The sequence below is a fragment of the Mirounga angustirostris genome, unplaced genomic scaffold (genome assembly GCF_029215605.1).
Source record: "Mirounga angustirostris isolate CCGP_5_RB_7025 unplaced genomic scaffold, mMirAng1.0.hap1 SCAF_14, whole genome shotgun sequence".
In the NCBI taxonomy this organism is placed as follows: Eukaryota; Metazoa; Chordata; class Mammalia; order Carnivora; family Phocidae; genus Mirounga; species Mirounga angustirostris.
The window spans coordinates 55,980,285-55,995,018 of NW_026991722.1; the positions used below are offsets into that span (position 1 = coordinate 55,980,285).

Here is a 14,734-nt window from a genome sequence, read left to right on the forward strand (position 1 = left end):
TCACAGCCTTTTTCATTTGCAGTCAAATATTAGTCAACATTTTTATAAGCATTGTGCATATTTACTTGTATCAAGTAGTGCAGATAACCTGGAGAAATATGGCCTTCGTGTTATGAACTGTGTTCATCAACATTGCAATTAAAATAATTAATTGCTCAAATCTTAATTTTAATATGTGTGCCCATAGGTTCATGCTAATTTGCATTTTGCTTTGTACAGTGTGACAAAAGGAATTGTAAAGCATTTTTTTTTTCTTTTATGAAGTATAATCTTTATTCCTTAGAAAAAAACCATCATGGTTGAGCAACACCAGAAGCTCATGCATTTAACTTTGGGCATTTATCATGAGGATTAGCAATCTGTAGCCTGATGACTCACGCTGACCTCAGTATTTATTGAAGATCTACCAAGAATCTTGTGGTGGGCCAGGTAATGTTGAGATGTTAAGAAGTAGAAGATGAAGTTTCTGTACTGAGGTATATTTGGAGATACAACACAGTAAAGAAAGTAAAAATATGAGGCAAATTTTAGTTCTGTACTCAGGGGATTACTAAGTCAGTGGTGTAGAAAACTGGGAGTATAAGAGATTCAGCAGGATAGTTCTTAATTGCTACCAACCTATTTCAGTCCTCTTTCCAAACCATCTCTTCAAGAACCTCTAAAAACTAAAGAATACAAATCTTGAGGACATCATCAATTAACTAACAATAATATATTTGTACAAAGTGTTTCTTCTTTGAAAATTTGCTCTAGATATACCTGATGATGAGGTATTATTGTAATAGCTAACAGATTGCCTTAATTAGTTCTGATAATAACCTTATGTTATTATCCCATTTTTTGAGACAAGGGGAAGTCAGGTCTCAGAGTGGACACATAAGTTACTGTATCAGTAAGAGGTAAATCCGTGATTCATTTCACATCAGCTCAACTGAAAAGCCCTTTCTTAACCACTATACTCTCATCTCCATTGACTCCTATTGACCAGCCTACTTAAGGGATCCATGATTAGATTATTATGGATGAACTTCAGCAAATATGATTGGAGTGGGGGATAGAGATGAGTTAGAAAAGGTAAGCTAAGGCAGGTTGTAAAGGAACATTTATACCAGCTAATGGATTTGGATCATTCTACCAAACAGTTGGGTTAGCCTCATCTACTGATTATTAACAAGAAAATGGCATTATATAATTTTTGTTTTAGCAACCTTTGCAGGTGTATGTAAGTAAAGGATATTAAAATGGCAGGGAGCCAAATATTGAGAGACAAGTTAGGTGTGCAGTAGCCTAAATATATCATAAATTTGTATATTAGATATACAACTAAATCAAAAAAGATGGATTTGAGAGATGTGTCTGAGGTAGATTTGGCCAGATTTGTGGACCTGTCCAATAATGGTGGGCAAGGAAGGGAGAGAATTGAAAAATGGCAGGGTTGTAGTGATGCTGTTCCTGAGGCTGGGGGAAAGGAGTGATTACAGTTGGGAGGGGCTGAGTTTTGGACATGATGAGTCAAACATATGAAGATGATTTGACATCCTGAAGAGTCCGAGCTCAAGAGTGATCTGGCCAAAGATTAGAGAATCCTCAGCTAGTAAGTGAAGCCACAACAATGGATAAGGTTATGGGGAGGAGCTCAGGTGCCACAAGTGGACATTGGAAGAGGATGAGGGACAAAACCCAGGAGAGCCACCAGTATTGAAGGTATGACCCTCCTCAATGGTGTTTTAATCTGATGGCTACCCTGTGGACCTCTGTCAGCATGATTCTAAGCTGTTCTTTATGTTGGCTTCCTTTGACAAGGGCTAAACCATTAGCTGTTGATTGTTACTAGTATCACTACCAGAGGATTGATCAGCTCCAAACTTGGGAAATACTTTGCTCTTTGTAAATTAACTAAAGATTGGTATAGTCTAGAAATAATGTATAACTCACTCATAAGTCAGTTGTTAGATGTCCCAGCTTTTTTTAGGATTTTTTTTTCACAAAGTTTGCATATTACATTTCTAGTTTTAAAATAAATTAGTGCAGTGATTGAATGCACATCAAATGACTGATAAGTCCTTAAATAGCTCCAGGTTTCTTGTGAAATGTCTTGAAAACTTGACTGGTGGCTTCCTAGGTACTAAAAATGTGTGAGTGCTTTGATTCTATTTTGGCGTGCTCTTAGTAGTCAGCAGGAACTTCTCTAAAAACTGGCCATATTGCCTGTTCATAGACAGCTATTTAGCAGTGACCACTGCATGAGAAGTAACAGCACTGGGAGTAGCCTGGGGGAAAATACCCAAGGCACAGGACAGAGAGTTTTGAATCTTGAGGTCCTGCTACCTAAGTTTGAATCCTACATCTTACATTCTTACTCTTACCAGCTATGGGTCCTCAGATGAGTGACAAACTCTCTTTAAGCCTTTATTTTTTTATCTGTAAAAAGAAATTATAATAGTCCTGATAATTTTTTTCATAGAATTGTTGAGGGTATTCAACAGGTATTTCACCCAATGTTGGGCACTAGTAGTGTTTTATATAATTACTGAGTATAAATGCACATTGACTAGGGTTACTTTCTCTCTTTTATTCTGTTTTAAATACCTTTGTAAGTGCTGCATTCTCTGGAAATGTTTTTATCAGACTTTCTTGAATGTAATACAGTTCCTAGCTAGATGGTACTGTGAATAATAGATTCTCTGATATTAGGGGATATGGGACTATCACAGCAGTTCATTCTAGTGCATTTAGAAGACTATACTTTTTTAGGGTTCCCTCCCTTTCTCTTACAGAATCACTACTTCACATCTGTCAGCAAAGCACTGGCCTAACTTTGCAGCTTAAGCAGGGGTCAGAACATCTGGATCCATCTGCTGCTTTGGTATGTTCATTTCCTTTCTCTCCAGCACAAGTCTCAAGGAACGTTTGCCCGAATTTTATAGTAGAAGTTTTTCGTTTACTGTTCCTAAAATATAGTCATGCCAACACAGGAGCCCAGGCCTTTTTGTAGGCCATTATAAAAATCAAACTTAGTTTGAGCCCAGGTATTATTGAAGGGTGCACTGCGTACTGCATATAAAAACAACCCTACATCGTGTTATCTGGGAAATTCCCCCAAATTGCATATTAAGATAGATATTGAAGCTCTGGAAGTAAGCAGACGTATCTTGCAATCAGTTGCTCACCGGTCCTTGTGGAGAGCAGAAATATTTGCCTCACCTTGTGTAGTATTTAAACACCCTCACAATTGGGAAAATGGGTTAGTTAATGGTGAAAATGTGTTTGTCAAGACTTGATGCAGACCCGACAATTCTTTATTGCTTCAAAATTACTCTGGCCAATGTGCATCTTTCTAACAAATCTCTGGCAGAAATTCAGTCATCTTGCTACAATAGTAAATCAAAGAGAACCCAAAATGTCACTGACGTGGAACCCAGGAGTCCCTAAGTTATATGAGAGATCCTTATGAACTGGAATTGTTTGGGAAACTGTAGAAGAAATAAGAGGCTGCAGCAAGCTGGAAGATAGGAGAGTTGAGCAGAAGGGGCAGGGCCTCCTGTGAGTGGCAGAGCTGGTGGTATGGTCTCACGTGTGAGTAGGGGTTGATGGTGCCTTCCACCTCTCAGGCAGGACCAATGACCTGCATGGGCCCAGGTGCTTCCAGGCAGGGCGCCGCTTTTTGAGCCTGGGCTGGACCTAGGAAGCCATCCCACCTGTAAATCAGAGCTCAGGTAAGATCCCAGGTCAAGGCCAGATGGCCAGCCAGGATCTGCTTCTCTGGCGTTTGCAGAAGTCAGACCGTGGGGCTGCTGCTTCTGGATAGAATTTGACCTTAACTGAATATTCACATATAACATTTAAGCAATGGAAGCTGAGGAAAATCAATCAGTCTTAGTCATGCACATGAATTTCACAGTCACAGAATATAATTTTCTTTCATTCCTGGCAACAAAATTTATATTCTAACTCTTAATTCCCTATTTCTGACAGCAGAAAAAGTTAATCTAGTCACAGCCACAGCCAGTCTGCTCCATTCAATTTAGCGCTTTCTAAGTTACTTCTGGTTAAGATTCAGGAATATTTAGGATCTTTGTCTCCATTCCCCTCCTTCCCCTCCTTATCGGATGTTGCTTTCAGGAGTACTGCTCTAGAGGCAGTCAGGGGACCTGTGTTCTGGATCAGTACCCTCTCCTTCCCCTGACTTCTCAGAGCCCCAAACTGATGCCCTGACCCCGATGGGATTAGGTGAGGAGCCTCTGGGATGCTCACGTGGTTCTGTGGGCATGGGTGTGCCTCCTGCCTGGCTCCCTGGTATGAGCTACCCACTTTGCAGCCCCTGATATCAGGACCTTTATCTCCAGCCAGATGGAGACTCAGTCAGTCTCCTCTTTCTGTCAGCTAACCTTGGCACCCCTAGGCAAGGCAGGCAACTCCTGAACTCCTCTGCCTTAGCCCACCAAGCTCATCCCTACTCATTCTTCCTGCCCTTGCCACGTGGGATGTCTCTGCATCTGTCTCCCTTAATAATGAAAGAAGGGAGGCAGAAGCAAGCAAGCATCTTGCCAGATCCTCCCAAACTTCTGGGGGGAAAACCTGTGATGACCCCAAATCCCACCCTAATAGATTGGGGCTTTATTCTGGGGGTGGGGCACAGAATGCATGTTCTCTAATTGCCTATAATGCTCTTTTTCCTCTCCAAATTTTTCCCTTCTTCCCAGGGTAGTAAACACATGTACACATGCACGCACGCACACATACACACACACACACATGCACACACACACAAAAAAACAAAGAACCTGTTCTGCCAGTTCATATCTCTTTTCAAAACAACTTTGTCTCTTCATTTGAACTAGAACCAAGAATTTAGAATCTTTGTTTTTTTTTTTTCTTTTCTCCTGACAGTTCCCCCTGGGGCTAGTGGTGAACTGACTACCCCGTATCTCTTGGAATATGGGCTTAGGGAAGGGGGTGGAGGTGGTGAAGAGGGGCAGAGCCAGTCAACATTATATCATATTCTGGCAAAGGGTACCCTGATCTGACTCATCAGGGTCCACACTGGGCTCTCACTTCCTTGAGATACCAGGCATTTTTGGCTGACCTCCACACCTGGGAAGGACTGCTGTACAGTCCCCGCTATTTCTGATGAGGAGCATGGCACATCCCCCGGGGTGGTGAGAAGGCACTGTTTTTTAGGGTAAAAGATAGAGGAGTTTTTAACATGTTGAAAATCTAAATATGAGGATGTTGCTTTTTCCATTTCTTAATGTTTTCCTAAGAGCCTTGATTGGAGCTCTAATGAGGAATCTAATATGTGTTTGTACATGTATATATTCATATACACACACACACACATATAATTATAATTGGACTTCTCTACCAGACTTCTGGTTGAGTTTTCTTAGGAACTGACTATCTAGTCATAGTGCTTACTGTGTCTAGTTTTCCTTGGGTCTGCTTTCTTCCCCAAATCTTGGAAATCTACCAGTGGTATTGCATCTAAAAAGGATTTGGAGGATTTTAGGCAGAGTGCTTCTGAAACCAGAGTGAAGGCTGGTCTTCTTGTCTGCCCCTGACCCCAACCTGCCAGTCCTGTTTCTCCAAGATCTGAAGGGGCCACTATATTCTTAACTTCCTGAGCTGGTCTTTTAATGGTTTCCCAGCACTTCCTTTATGCCTCTGCCTCAGGCATTTAGCTTGTTTTTCTTTTATCTTTAAAGCTGCCCTACTTACCAAGCTGTATGAGGTTCTTTTCTTTCTAAAGATTGCCTACAGAAGCAACACAGACTCATTGCAGTCTTTTATCCTGTAGGCCCCTTAGATGAAGCCAGACTCAGTTTTAAGGGTATTTACTTTTTTTTTTTTTTTTTACTTTTAACCATAGGGAATAGTGAATAGCTAAATTGGTCAGAAGTTCCTCTGTGGGATAGCTCCCTGTGCCCTCCAGTCTACTCTCCCTTCCTTCTGTGCTCTGGGGGTCATTTACAACCCCCACCCCCATCCCCACCTTGCCCTCTAGGTCCCAATTGGGTCTGGCCAGTGAGAGGCACAGCAGGGCGTCAGAAGGTAGGACAGGAGTGAGACTTTCTCACTCCCTGGGAAGTGTCTGTGTTCTTCTACCCAAGATACCCAAGAACACAGCTCTTTTCATGTCAAAATATTCTGTTTGAGCTCCAGAGTTCTTTAGTTCTGGTAACCTCTCCCTCCTTTTCCCCCTTTTGGTCTGGGGCTGGTGATGGCTCCTCCTCCCAGTTGCTAGCCTTAAGGGCCTTAATGTTTTTCTTGCTGGCATCCCCTAATGCTGCTCACATCTTAGTAAAATCTCAGTTACTCTGTTTGAATTTGTTATCTGTTTTCTCCCAGGACCTTGATCAAATCCATGCAGTTACAGGTGTTAGAGCACAGGTTCTGGGTGCCTTGATACTTGAGGTGTGTCTAAACTGTGGACCAGTTGTATTTGTAACCCCTGGGAACTTTGTTAGAAATGCAGACTCTTAGGTTCTGCCCCAGACTTCCTGTGTCAGAAGCATTTTAACAAGATTCCAGGTGATTTCTCTGCACCTTGAAGATTGAGAAGCCCTGCTCTAGCGGTAAGTTTCCTCCCTAAGGGAGTAAGTGGCCAGGAGCCCTGTTGGGTTTAAGCTTGCTACTTAAAATGTCATCTCTTTCATTTCTGGGGAAAGCCCATAACTCCCCTTGCTTCTCTTGCCCTGCTTTCAACCTTTACCCTATCCTTCCTCCCATAGCAAAGCTCACATCCCTTGTACCTCTCTTCTTATTTGTTCACCCATTCTAAACTCCAAGTGTGTACTGTCATAGGTGTTAAGGATACAAAGAATAGGGCAACACACGCCTGCCCTCAACTGGATTATAAAAGGAACGAAGACATGTTCATAGTCAGTATCAAGACAGCAGGAGGTACTACATGCTGTAACAGAGAGAGGGACAAAATCAGGTGGAAACGAAGGCCAAAGTTATCAAAATGAAATATGAATATGCTTGGTGAATGTGAGGAAGTCCCTCTGTAAAATCCTATGAAAGCATTGTGTTTTCTGATTCTGGTCACATTTGACAATCTTGAGTAAAGATCTCTGGTTGTAATCCCCTGTCCTCAAACTTCATCCTCATGTCACATTTGACAAATAGTGTCTCTCCCAGGAACAGCCAGTGCCATTTGTGCTGCGGCAGCTGCGGAGCAGCAAATGCTTACAGGCAGCCAGAGCCCTAAAGACATTAAGGAGCTGATTTTTTTTTCCGAAAGGAAATTCATGGAGGAAAAAAACCAACTGATTACCTCATAAGCTGTCCTTCGAATTAATTTCAGTGCTTGTTAAAGAACTAAATCCCTTTTCGTAAGGGTTCTTATAGGAGTTCCTAATTAGGCCCCCATCTTTTGTCACCTGTAAGCAACACTCCCATTCAAGTCTCTTTATAATTCATGTAAATGAATTAACATACAATCCAAATTACCCAAGCAAAGTGGGGGACAATTTTTATACCATTATGAATTTTTTTTTTTTAAACAAGATATTAGCTTAGGCCTGTGACTGACCAAGGTGTTACTCAACATACTCTTCACCCACAGTTTTGCTACCTGTTCTGGCACTAGAACTGACTGATAGAGAAAAGATGTCTTCATTTTTCTGGATTCTTGAACTTCAGCACTCTCTTCTTTGGCCCAAATGGTGCCTTAGACTAGCACATGTTGCTCCCTGCTCCCTGCTTCCTCTGCTGGTAAGCAGCTGGAATTTGGTTGACTTCTGTCACTACTTACAATTGATTGTGACTCCGTTATTCTTATATCCCTGGTTCGTCATAGTCCTTACCATATGGGAAATAACTGAACCAACTAGTAGCTTCTGAGAATTCCAGAGAAGTGGACAGAGTTGAAAAACTAAGAAAGGGGCATTATTCTGCTCTTAATCTATAAATGAACTTCTGTGTTAATGTGAGCATTAGATAAGATGGAAATCTTCAGGTTTTGCTTGGTTTTCCTATTGCTAGTACTACCCAGTACTAGGTTATGGTATCAATTTAATAGGTTGTTATCAGCATTTGAAAAAATAGAATAGAAAAGGAAATATATCAGAGTACCTCACACATAATGAGACTTTGATGAAGTTTATATTTGTTGCATGTATGATGTATGTGTGTGTTGGATAGAGAGATAATATATATTCTGATACAGGTCGAGGTTAAAAATTTTTTGAAAAATACTCCCCTAGGAGATAACACAATGTTTAAAATAAGGAGAAGTCTTATTGGAGGTTGGTGGTGGGGAGAAATCAGGAGTAAGGTGATTGTCTTCAAGTGGAGGGGGAAAAGTCAGTTAAACAGAATAGCATTTTGAGATCAAGTGATCAGGATAATTAATGATTTCTAGAGTTGCTAATTTATACTAGCCTAACTGCACTGTTAGCCACTATTGGTCACATACTTATACTATTATATGCTTATTTTATATATATATATATAAGCTTATTATATAAAGCATATATATAAGCTTATTATAAATTTTCTTATTATAAATTTTCTGGTTTTTTACCATTTCATTTTCTTTTCCCCACCTTTCTCTAGTTTTTAGTTAAGATTTTTTTTCTGAAAAACTATCCTGACCAGATACTTTTAAAGAAAAATTTAAGAAAATTTTCCTAACTATGCCAGCATCTGAAAAGGGGTAAGTGTATACCAGTCAGGGCATTTGGCTACACTTAGGGTAAAATGTGAGAACTCAGAGGAAAACAACCCTCAGGAAGGGAAAGTTGGAACTCAGTTTACCCTACCAGCCTCACTTCCCAGCCCAGTGTCCCCACTGTTGTCCCTCTTCTACCCTCCTATCACTCGCCCACCATATTGCCTTCTTAGGGTGACTGATCAGTGTTCTCTTAATTCTTCAAGACAATTATTCCATTGTTTCTGCTATTTCAGGTGAATCCCTGAAAAATAATGTAAGATTGTACCATTTAAAATATCAAAAGGATTAGAACACATTCTCCCCACAGCAAGAACTGCCATTGAAAACTTAAAATTTAGCCAGCCATGGGGGAAAAAAAAAATCCCTATAATAGCAGTTTTCTTCTTAGAGCTCAGTTTGTTATTATAAAATTTTTTATTCTCCAAGTTTTTTCCTCTAGCCTTAAAATATCGAAAATGATGTTGGAATATAGTATTCCACTATGATCATTTATGCAGGTTTGAATTTTGTACTGAAAATGGATTTTGAGAATACAGGAAAAAAATCAACTAAAATAAAAATCAACTTGAGTGAAGAAATTTTTTAAGCTACATTGTTGTTATTTACCTTTCTTTGATACCAAGTGTATGTTATTTGCTCTCATTTTTTAGGAATGAGATTAACAAGGACAGTAATCATGAAGATACCCATTTCCTTTTAGGGATGCAGTCTACAGTTGGGGAAATTGTTTTCATGGAGATTAGCGATTCCCAACAGTGGGAGTTTTTTTAAAAAATAGTGATATCTGGGCCCCAGTTGATCTGGAATATAGCCCAGGCATTAAATTTTAAAAAGTTGTAATGCCCAGTCAAAGAGAAGGTACCTTGAATATTACTCTGGTGTCTCAGCTTCCCATAGATGTTCCCATGGGTGTTTTGTTTTACTACTCAAAAACACAGTTAATCAGAGTTTTGATTCTTTACGAAAAGTATTAGGCATAGCTCTCAGAGACTTCTGTATTTCAAATACGAAGGCACAAGAGATTTTTTAATATAATCGTTAACCTGTCTTTTCTAACAATCTCCAACAGTTATCAGTCACTGCATAACCCATCTGTCATTTCCCCTTCATAACTAACTTGAGTAGTTCTGCTGCTTTCAACACACTCTGGTTCCTTCTGCCTTTTGTCTAGTCAGAAACTACAGCCTGGCTATAGTTTCTCCAGGCCAGCTGCTTATCCAAGGTGCTTGCTGATTTTCTTCCTACAGCTTTTGGCTACATTCATTAATTTGGTCATTCATCAGATACTTTCTTAGTGCCAGACTTGTGTCAGGGCTTCGGATACAATGATGACTAAGACACAGTATTTTCCTACAAAGAGGAATTTCTTCTCTTTGGCCATTTCTTTCTTATGCGGAGGGATAAGTGCTAAAATAGAGTATCCACAACTATTTGGGAGGGGAGTGTAAATGGCTCCTAACTGTCAGCAAAAGCTTCAGAGAGGTAATGGCATTTGAATTGAGTCTTAAAGGATAAATATGTTATTTGACCTGGCAGCAAAGGGGAAAAAGGGACATTCTTGTCAAAGAAAACAGCCTTGCAAAAAAATGCCACAGTCCATGGCTTGTTCAAGTAAAGGTGGGAAGGTCTGTGTTGGTGAGGAATTGCAGGGGATGAAGCTGAAAAAACAGACTTGGAGAGAGGCTGTCCGACCTTTGTATGACATGCTTACTCATTTGCTCCTGGACCTTTGAACGGTAGGAAGCCAGCAGAAAGGGAACTCCATGAACAAGTCCACACTTCGAAAAGATTCATTTCATAGTAGCCTGGAGGATGGACTGAGGAGTAAGGAAACAGGAAGCAAGGAAAGTGCATTAGGAGGCTGAACTATGGTATAGGCACCATTGACAAGACTTGAAAAGGACTTAAAGTAATTATAGGAAAAGCATGAGCCTTGTGGAAAATCTGGAATATCACAGAAAAATATTAAGAGGAAAATACAAATAATCTATAATTCTTGCATGAGAGATAGCTGCCATTAGTGATTTGTTCTACTTTTCCCTGCACGTTTTATATGGTTAAGATAATTTTAGATCCCGATTTTTCATTTAAAACTATGAAAAGCATTTCTTGTTATAATAAAGACACTCCGTTAGCATAATTTTAATGGCTACAGATTCACTTCTGTATGGATGCACAATAAAAAACCAAATCATTTCCTTTTAGTTGTTTCCAAATTTTCATAAATAACTTTATATTTAACATTTTTGTGCATTAAGTTGCCTAAAACTATTACTTCCTTTTTTTTTTTTTTTTTAAGATTTATTTATTTGAGAGACAGAGTGTGGGGAGGAGGAGCAAAGGGAGAGGGGGAGAGAAACTCAATCTGACTCCACCCCGAGGAAGTACGGAGCCTGTTGTGGGCAGGGCTCAATCTCACCTTGCTGAGATCAGACCAAACTGAAACCCAAGAGTTGGACACTTTAACCAACACCACCACCCTAAAACTATTATTTCTGTAGGCTTATAACTTAAGCAGAACTGATGTCTTAAATCACACTGATCATTAAGACTTTGATGCTGCTCTATTACATTGCAAAAAAAATATAAAAACTTGTGCTTTAGATTTTAGAAATATTCAAGATACAGGATAATTTGGTTGGATTTGGTGAACAATTGCTTTGGGAGAGTAAAAATGATGAACTGGTCTAAAATGATCCCAGTTTTCTAATTTGGCAGACTTGGTAAACTGTATCACCACCAGCCAAGAAAAATGAGAATATAGGAGGAACAGACTTTGCAGGGAAGATAATGAGCTCTGTTTGGGGCTAGCTGCATTTGAGAGACTGCACTGGTAGAAAATCCAAGTAGTACACAGTGAGCAACTGAAAATATGGTGTGAAATTCAGCGAAAGGGTTGGAAAACTCACAGTCTCGATTTATGAGCAGTTTGGCAAATAAGTGTTGGTCAAAGTCATAGAAGAGGAAGAGAGAAATCAGTAAGAATGCAGGGCGGCGGGGTGGGGCGGTGAAACTCAGAGGAACATTGCCACTTTTAAGAGCCAGGCACAAGAGGAGCCAGGGAAATAGATGAAGAATGTTCGGGGAAACCAGGAGTTAACATTGTTACAGAAGCCAGGAGTGAGAGATTTTCTAGAAAAGAAAAAATGGTCTACAGCCCTGGCTGTCAATCCTATCAGACACATTGTCTCCTTTACCATTCCCAGATGATATTTATAGATAATATACCAATGCACATAATTTAAAAATTAATATAATAGCCCAACTGTAAAATAAATAAAAAAATGGAACTGCATTTTATATAGTATTTTGATATGTCAATATTGGGATGTGCTAAAGGAGACGACACAAGGAAGGAGTCAAATGGTTGCTCTGATACATGGAAGTACCATGGGTGGGGATACTACAAGTAGAGACCAGTCCACCTGAGCTGGATTGCTGCACATGATATAAATTTCTAGAATGGTGGATACTCAAACAAAGTAGTTTTTCATCAACTGAAACTATAATTGTGTTGCTCGAAAATTCAGTATATAAAAAAGACATTCGCGGGGCGCCTGGGTGGCTCAGTCGTTAAGCGCCTGCCTTCGGCTCAGGGCATGATCCCAGCGTTCTGGGATCGAGCCCTGCATCGGGCTCCCCGCTCGGCGGGAAGCCTGCCTCTCCCCCCTCCACTCCCCCTGCCTGTGCTCCTCTCTCACTGTGTCTCTCTCTGTCAAATAAATAAAATCTTAAAAAAAAAAAAAAAAAGAGACATTCGCTGAATCAGGCTCTAGGTTCCAATGATTATAAACAGGTCTTTCAGCTGTGGTGAATATTTAGCAGGGTATTTGAAAGTCATGTGTGACTCGGGACAATTCTTTCTTGGTACAGGACTATCCACTGCGTTGTAGGACTCCTAGCATTCTTGGCGCTGCTGATTAAATACCAGCAAGAGCCCAGTCATTGCAATTATCAGAAAGCTCTCCCACAACATTCCAGAACACTCCCTGTGGAGTGACACAGTTCAAGAGAGAAGCATGGGTTCACAGTGTCAAATGGCCTTCCTTTGCCTTTAGAGTTCTTTAGTCTTTATAGTTCTGGCTAAACAAGAAATGGTGGGGAAATAACATAATCGTGTGGTAATCATAACCTCTGTAAAATTGTGTGGTTCTCCTTCCCTAATCAAATGATAGAGTTTTTCCACTGTTGGTACATAAATTGCTCCAATCCCTTCCTTCCTCTGGCAACTATAGGTTCTTAGGTTAATTCATTAGACACACAATGTTGCAGTTCTCCTTAGCAGTGGCTCTAACCTAGCCAGTTTTCAGCCTACTTACACACAAAATCTGTTCCTTAAAAGCTGCTTGCAGGCTGATGCTTATAATTATCTGGTTCAAACTTGTATTTTAAACATGAAGCAGAACATAATGAGGATCTTGAAAGAAATGCCTCAATTATTCTGGGTGATTTTTGTGTCATTTATACTGATCATTTTGGGTACAAGAGCTTTCTACGTGTCTTCCGGAAAGACCATTCAATTTTAAGTCATGTGACCTTGGACAAGTCATTAACATCTGGGGCTTCCCTTTCTTCATAGTTATGAGATGTGATAAATGTGAAACCCTAAAATACCATAAAGTACATGATCCATGCTTGTTATGGGCCACAATTTAATACAGAAGACCATGGCATGTGAGAGTAGGTGAGGTCTTCTTATGCTCGAAGCAATGACAAATGAGGGAAGTTGCTTCTCTAGTGTATCTCTGAACTTTAAGTGTTCAGACCATGGATGCTATTCTATTTCATTTCATGCTTATATTTCCTTCTTCTTCCTGTATTCCCATGCCCAAAGGAAATGAGCAAAGTTGGGGTGGATAGAAACAGTGTGGAAGAAAACCGAAATGTAGGGCTTTGGAGGTTATATTTTGAGTGGAAGAAAATAAAGAATTGCAGTCAGTTTTCAGGGAACTGTTTAAATGCCTTTCCCTACTCTCCTTCCTTCCCCCACTTCAGTTCCAAGGGAAGCCATACTGTGAATTGTAAAACACAGCATGTGTTCTTGGCAGTGACATTTAAAAGGTGGTAGGTTACCCTCTGTGCGCTTTCATTGGTAAAGGATGTATATTTCATTCTAATATGCTGAGGATTTATTTCATTCTAGTATGCTGAGGATTTGATCTAGACTCGTCTAGACCCATGAAGGTTAAGCGTAATTAAGAAGGACATTAGAAAATATAATTCACAACATAAATGGAAAATTTTACACCCAGACTCATTCATCATTGTGAAAATGCCCTGGATTACTTGCTCAAGCCTCTATTAGGTCATTCGTGCAATGATTATTAAGGGGAGAGAGAGGTTGTATTTTGTAAATTCTATACAATCATGAAATTAATTGTATTAATTTTTTATTCATTTTTCAGTTAGGAAAAACAAAAATATTAGATAACAAACACTGTTAAGCTATTTTTTCACTTAAAGTCAAACAATATTTCTCTTTAAGAGCATGTGTATGGTGTTCAATCCTGGACTTGAGATGTTACAAAATAGACAAACAGAAAACTAATTGTTCTTAAAATAGTTGCCAAGTTTGGTCTTGGTTTTCCCAGCCTATCTCACTACACCCAATGAATACTCCTCTCCCAGCCCCTCTGCTTTTCTCCACAAACTCAGTTTCATAATAGAGTGGCAAGTTCTGTTCAAATCCATTTTTTTCCTTCATAATGTGATAAGTAAATCACAGTGGCTTTTGCTTAATGTTTTTGCCCAACTTCAAGAATGCTAGAGAAATTGCCATTTTTGGAAATTGATTCATTGACCTTCAGCATGTAATAGGAACATGGGGCAACAGTCCTGTGAACTGCAGAGGGGTTTTGGAAGTAACCAGTCCTGCCAGGAGGAGCTTGACCGTCCACTGGCCGGTGACGTTGTGTTGCTCTTGGGTCCTTGCAAGACATAGCTACACTCCAGTAATCTTGTTGAGGAGTACATTATCTTCCTTAAGTTGTGATACTAAAAATTCATCATGGTTTTCAGTTTTTCTTGTATATTCCTTAGATTCACTAATGGGTC

General features: G+C 39.8%; 1 protein-coding gene across 9 annotated transcripts in view; it reads left to right on the top strand.

Annotated features, from left to right (window-relative positions):
- ARHGAP28 (Rho GTPase activating protein 28) overlaps positions 1-14,734 on the top strand; it is a 225,329-nt gene that overhangs the window by 66,200 nt on the left and 144,395 nt on the right. The window contains exon 1 of one of the 9 annotated variants that reach the window (XM_064577904.1): positions 2,452-2,866. The exons of the other annotated variants lie outside the window; for them this stretch is intronic. The gene's annotated coding sequence lies outside the window, so the exon portion shown is untranslated. Of the gene's footprint in view, positions 1-2,451; positions 2,867-14,734 lie in introns of those variants that run through there. 9 annotated transcript variants of the gene reach the window in all.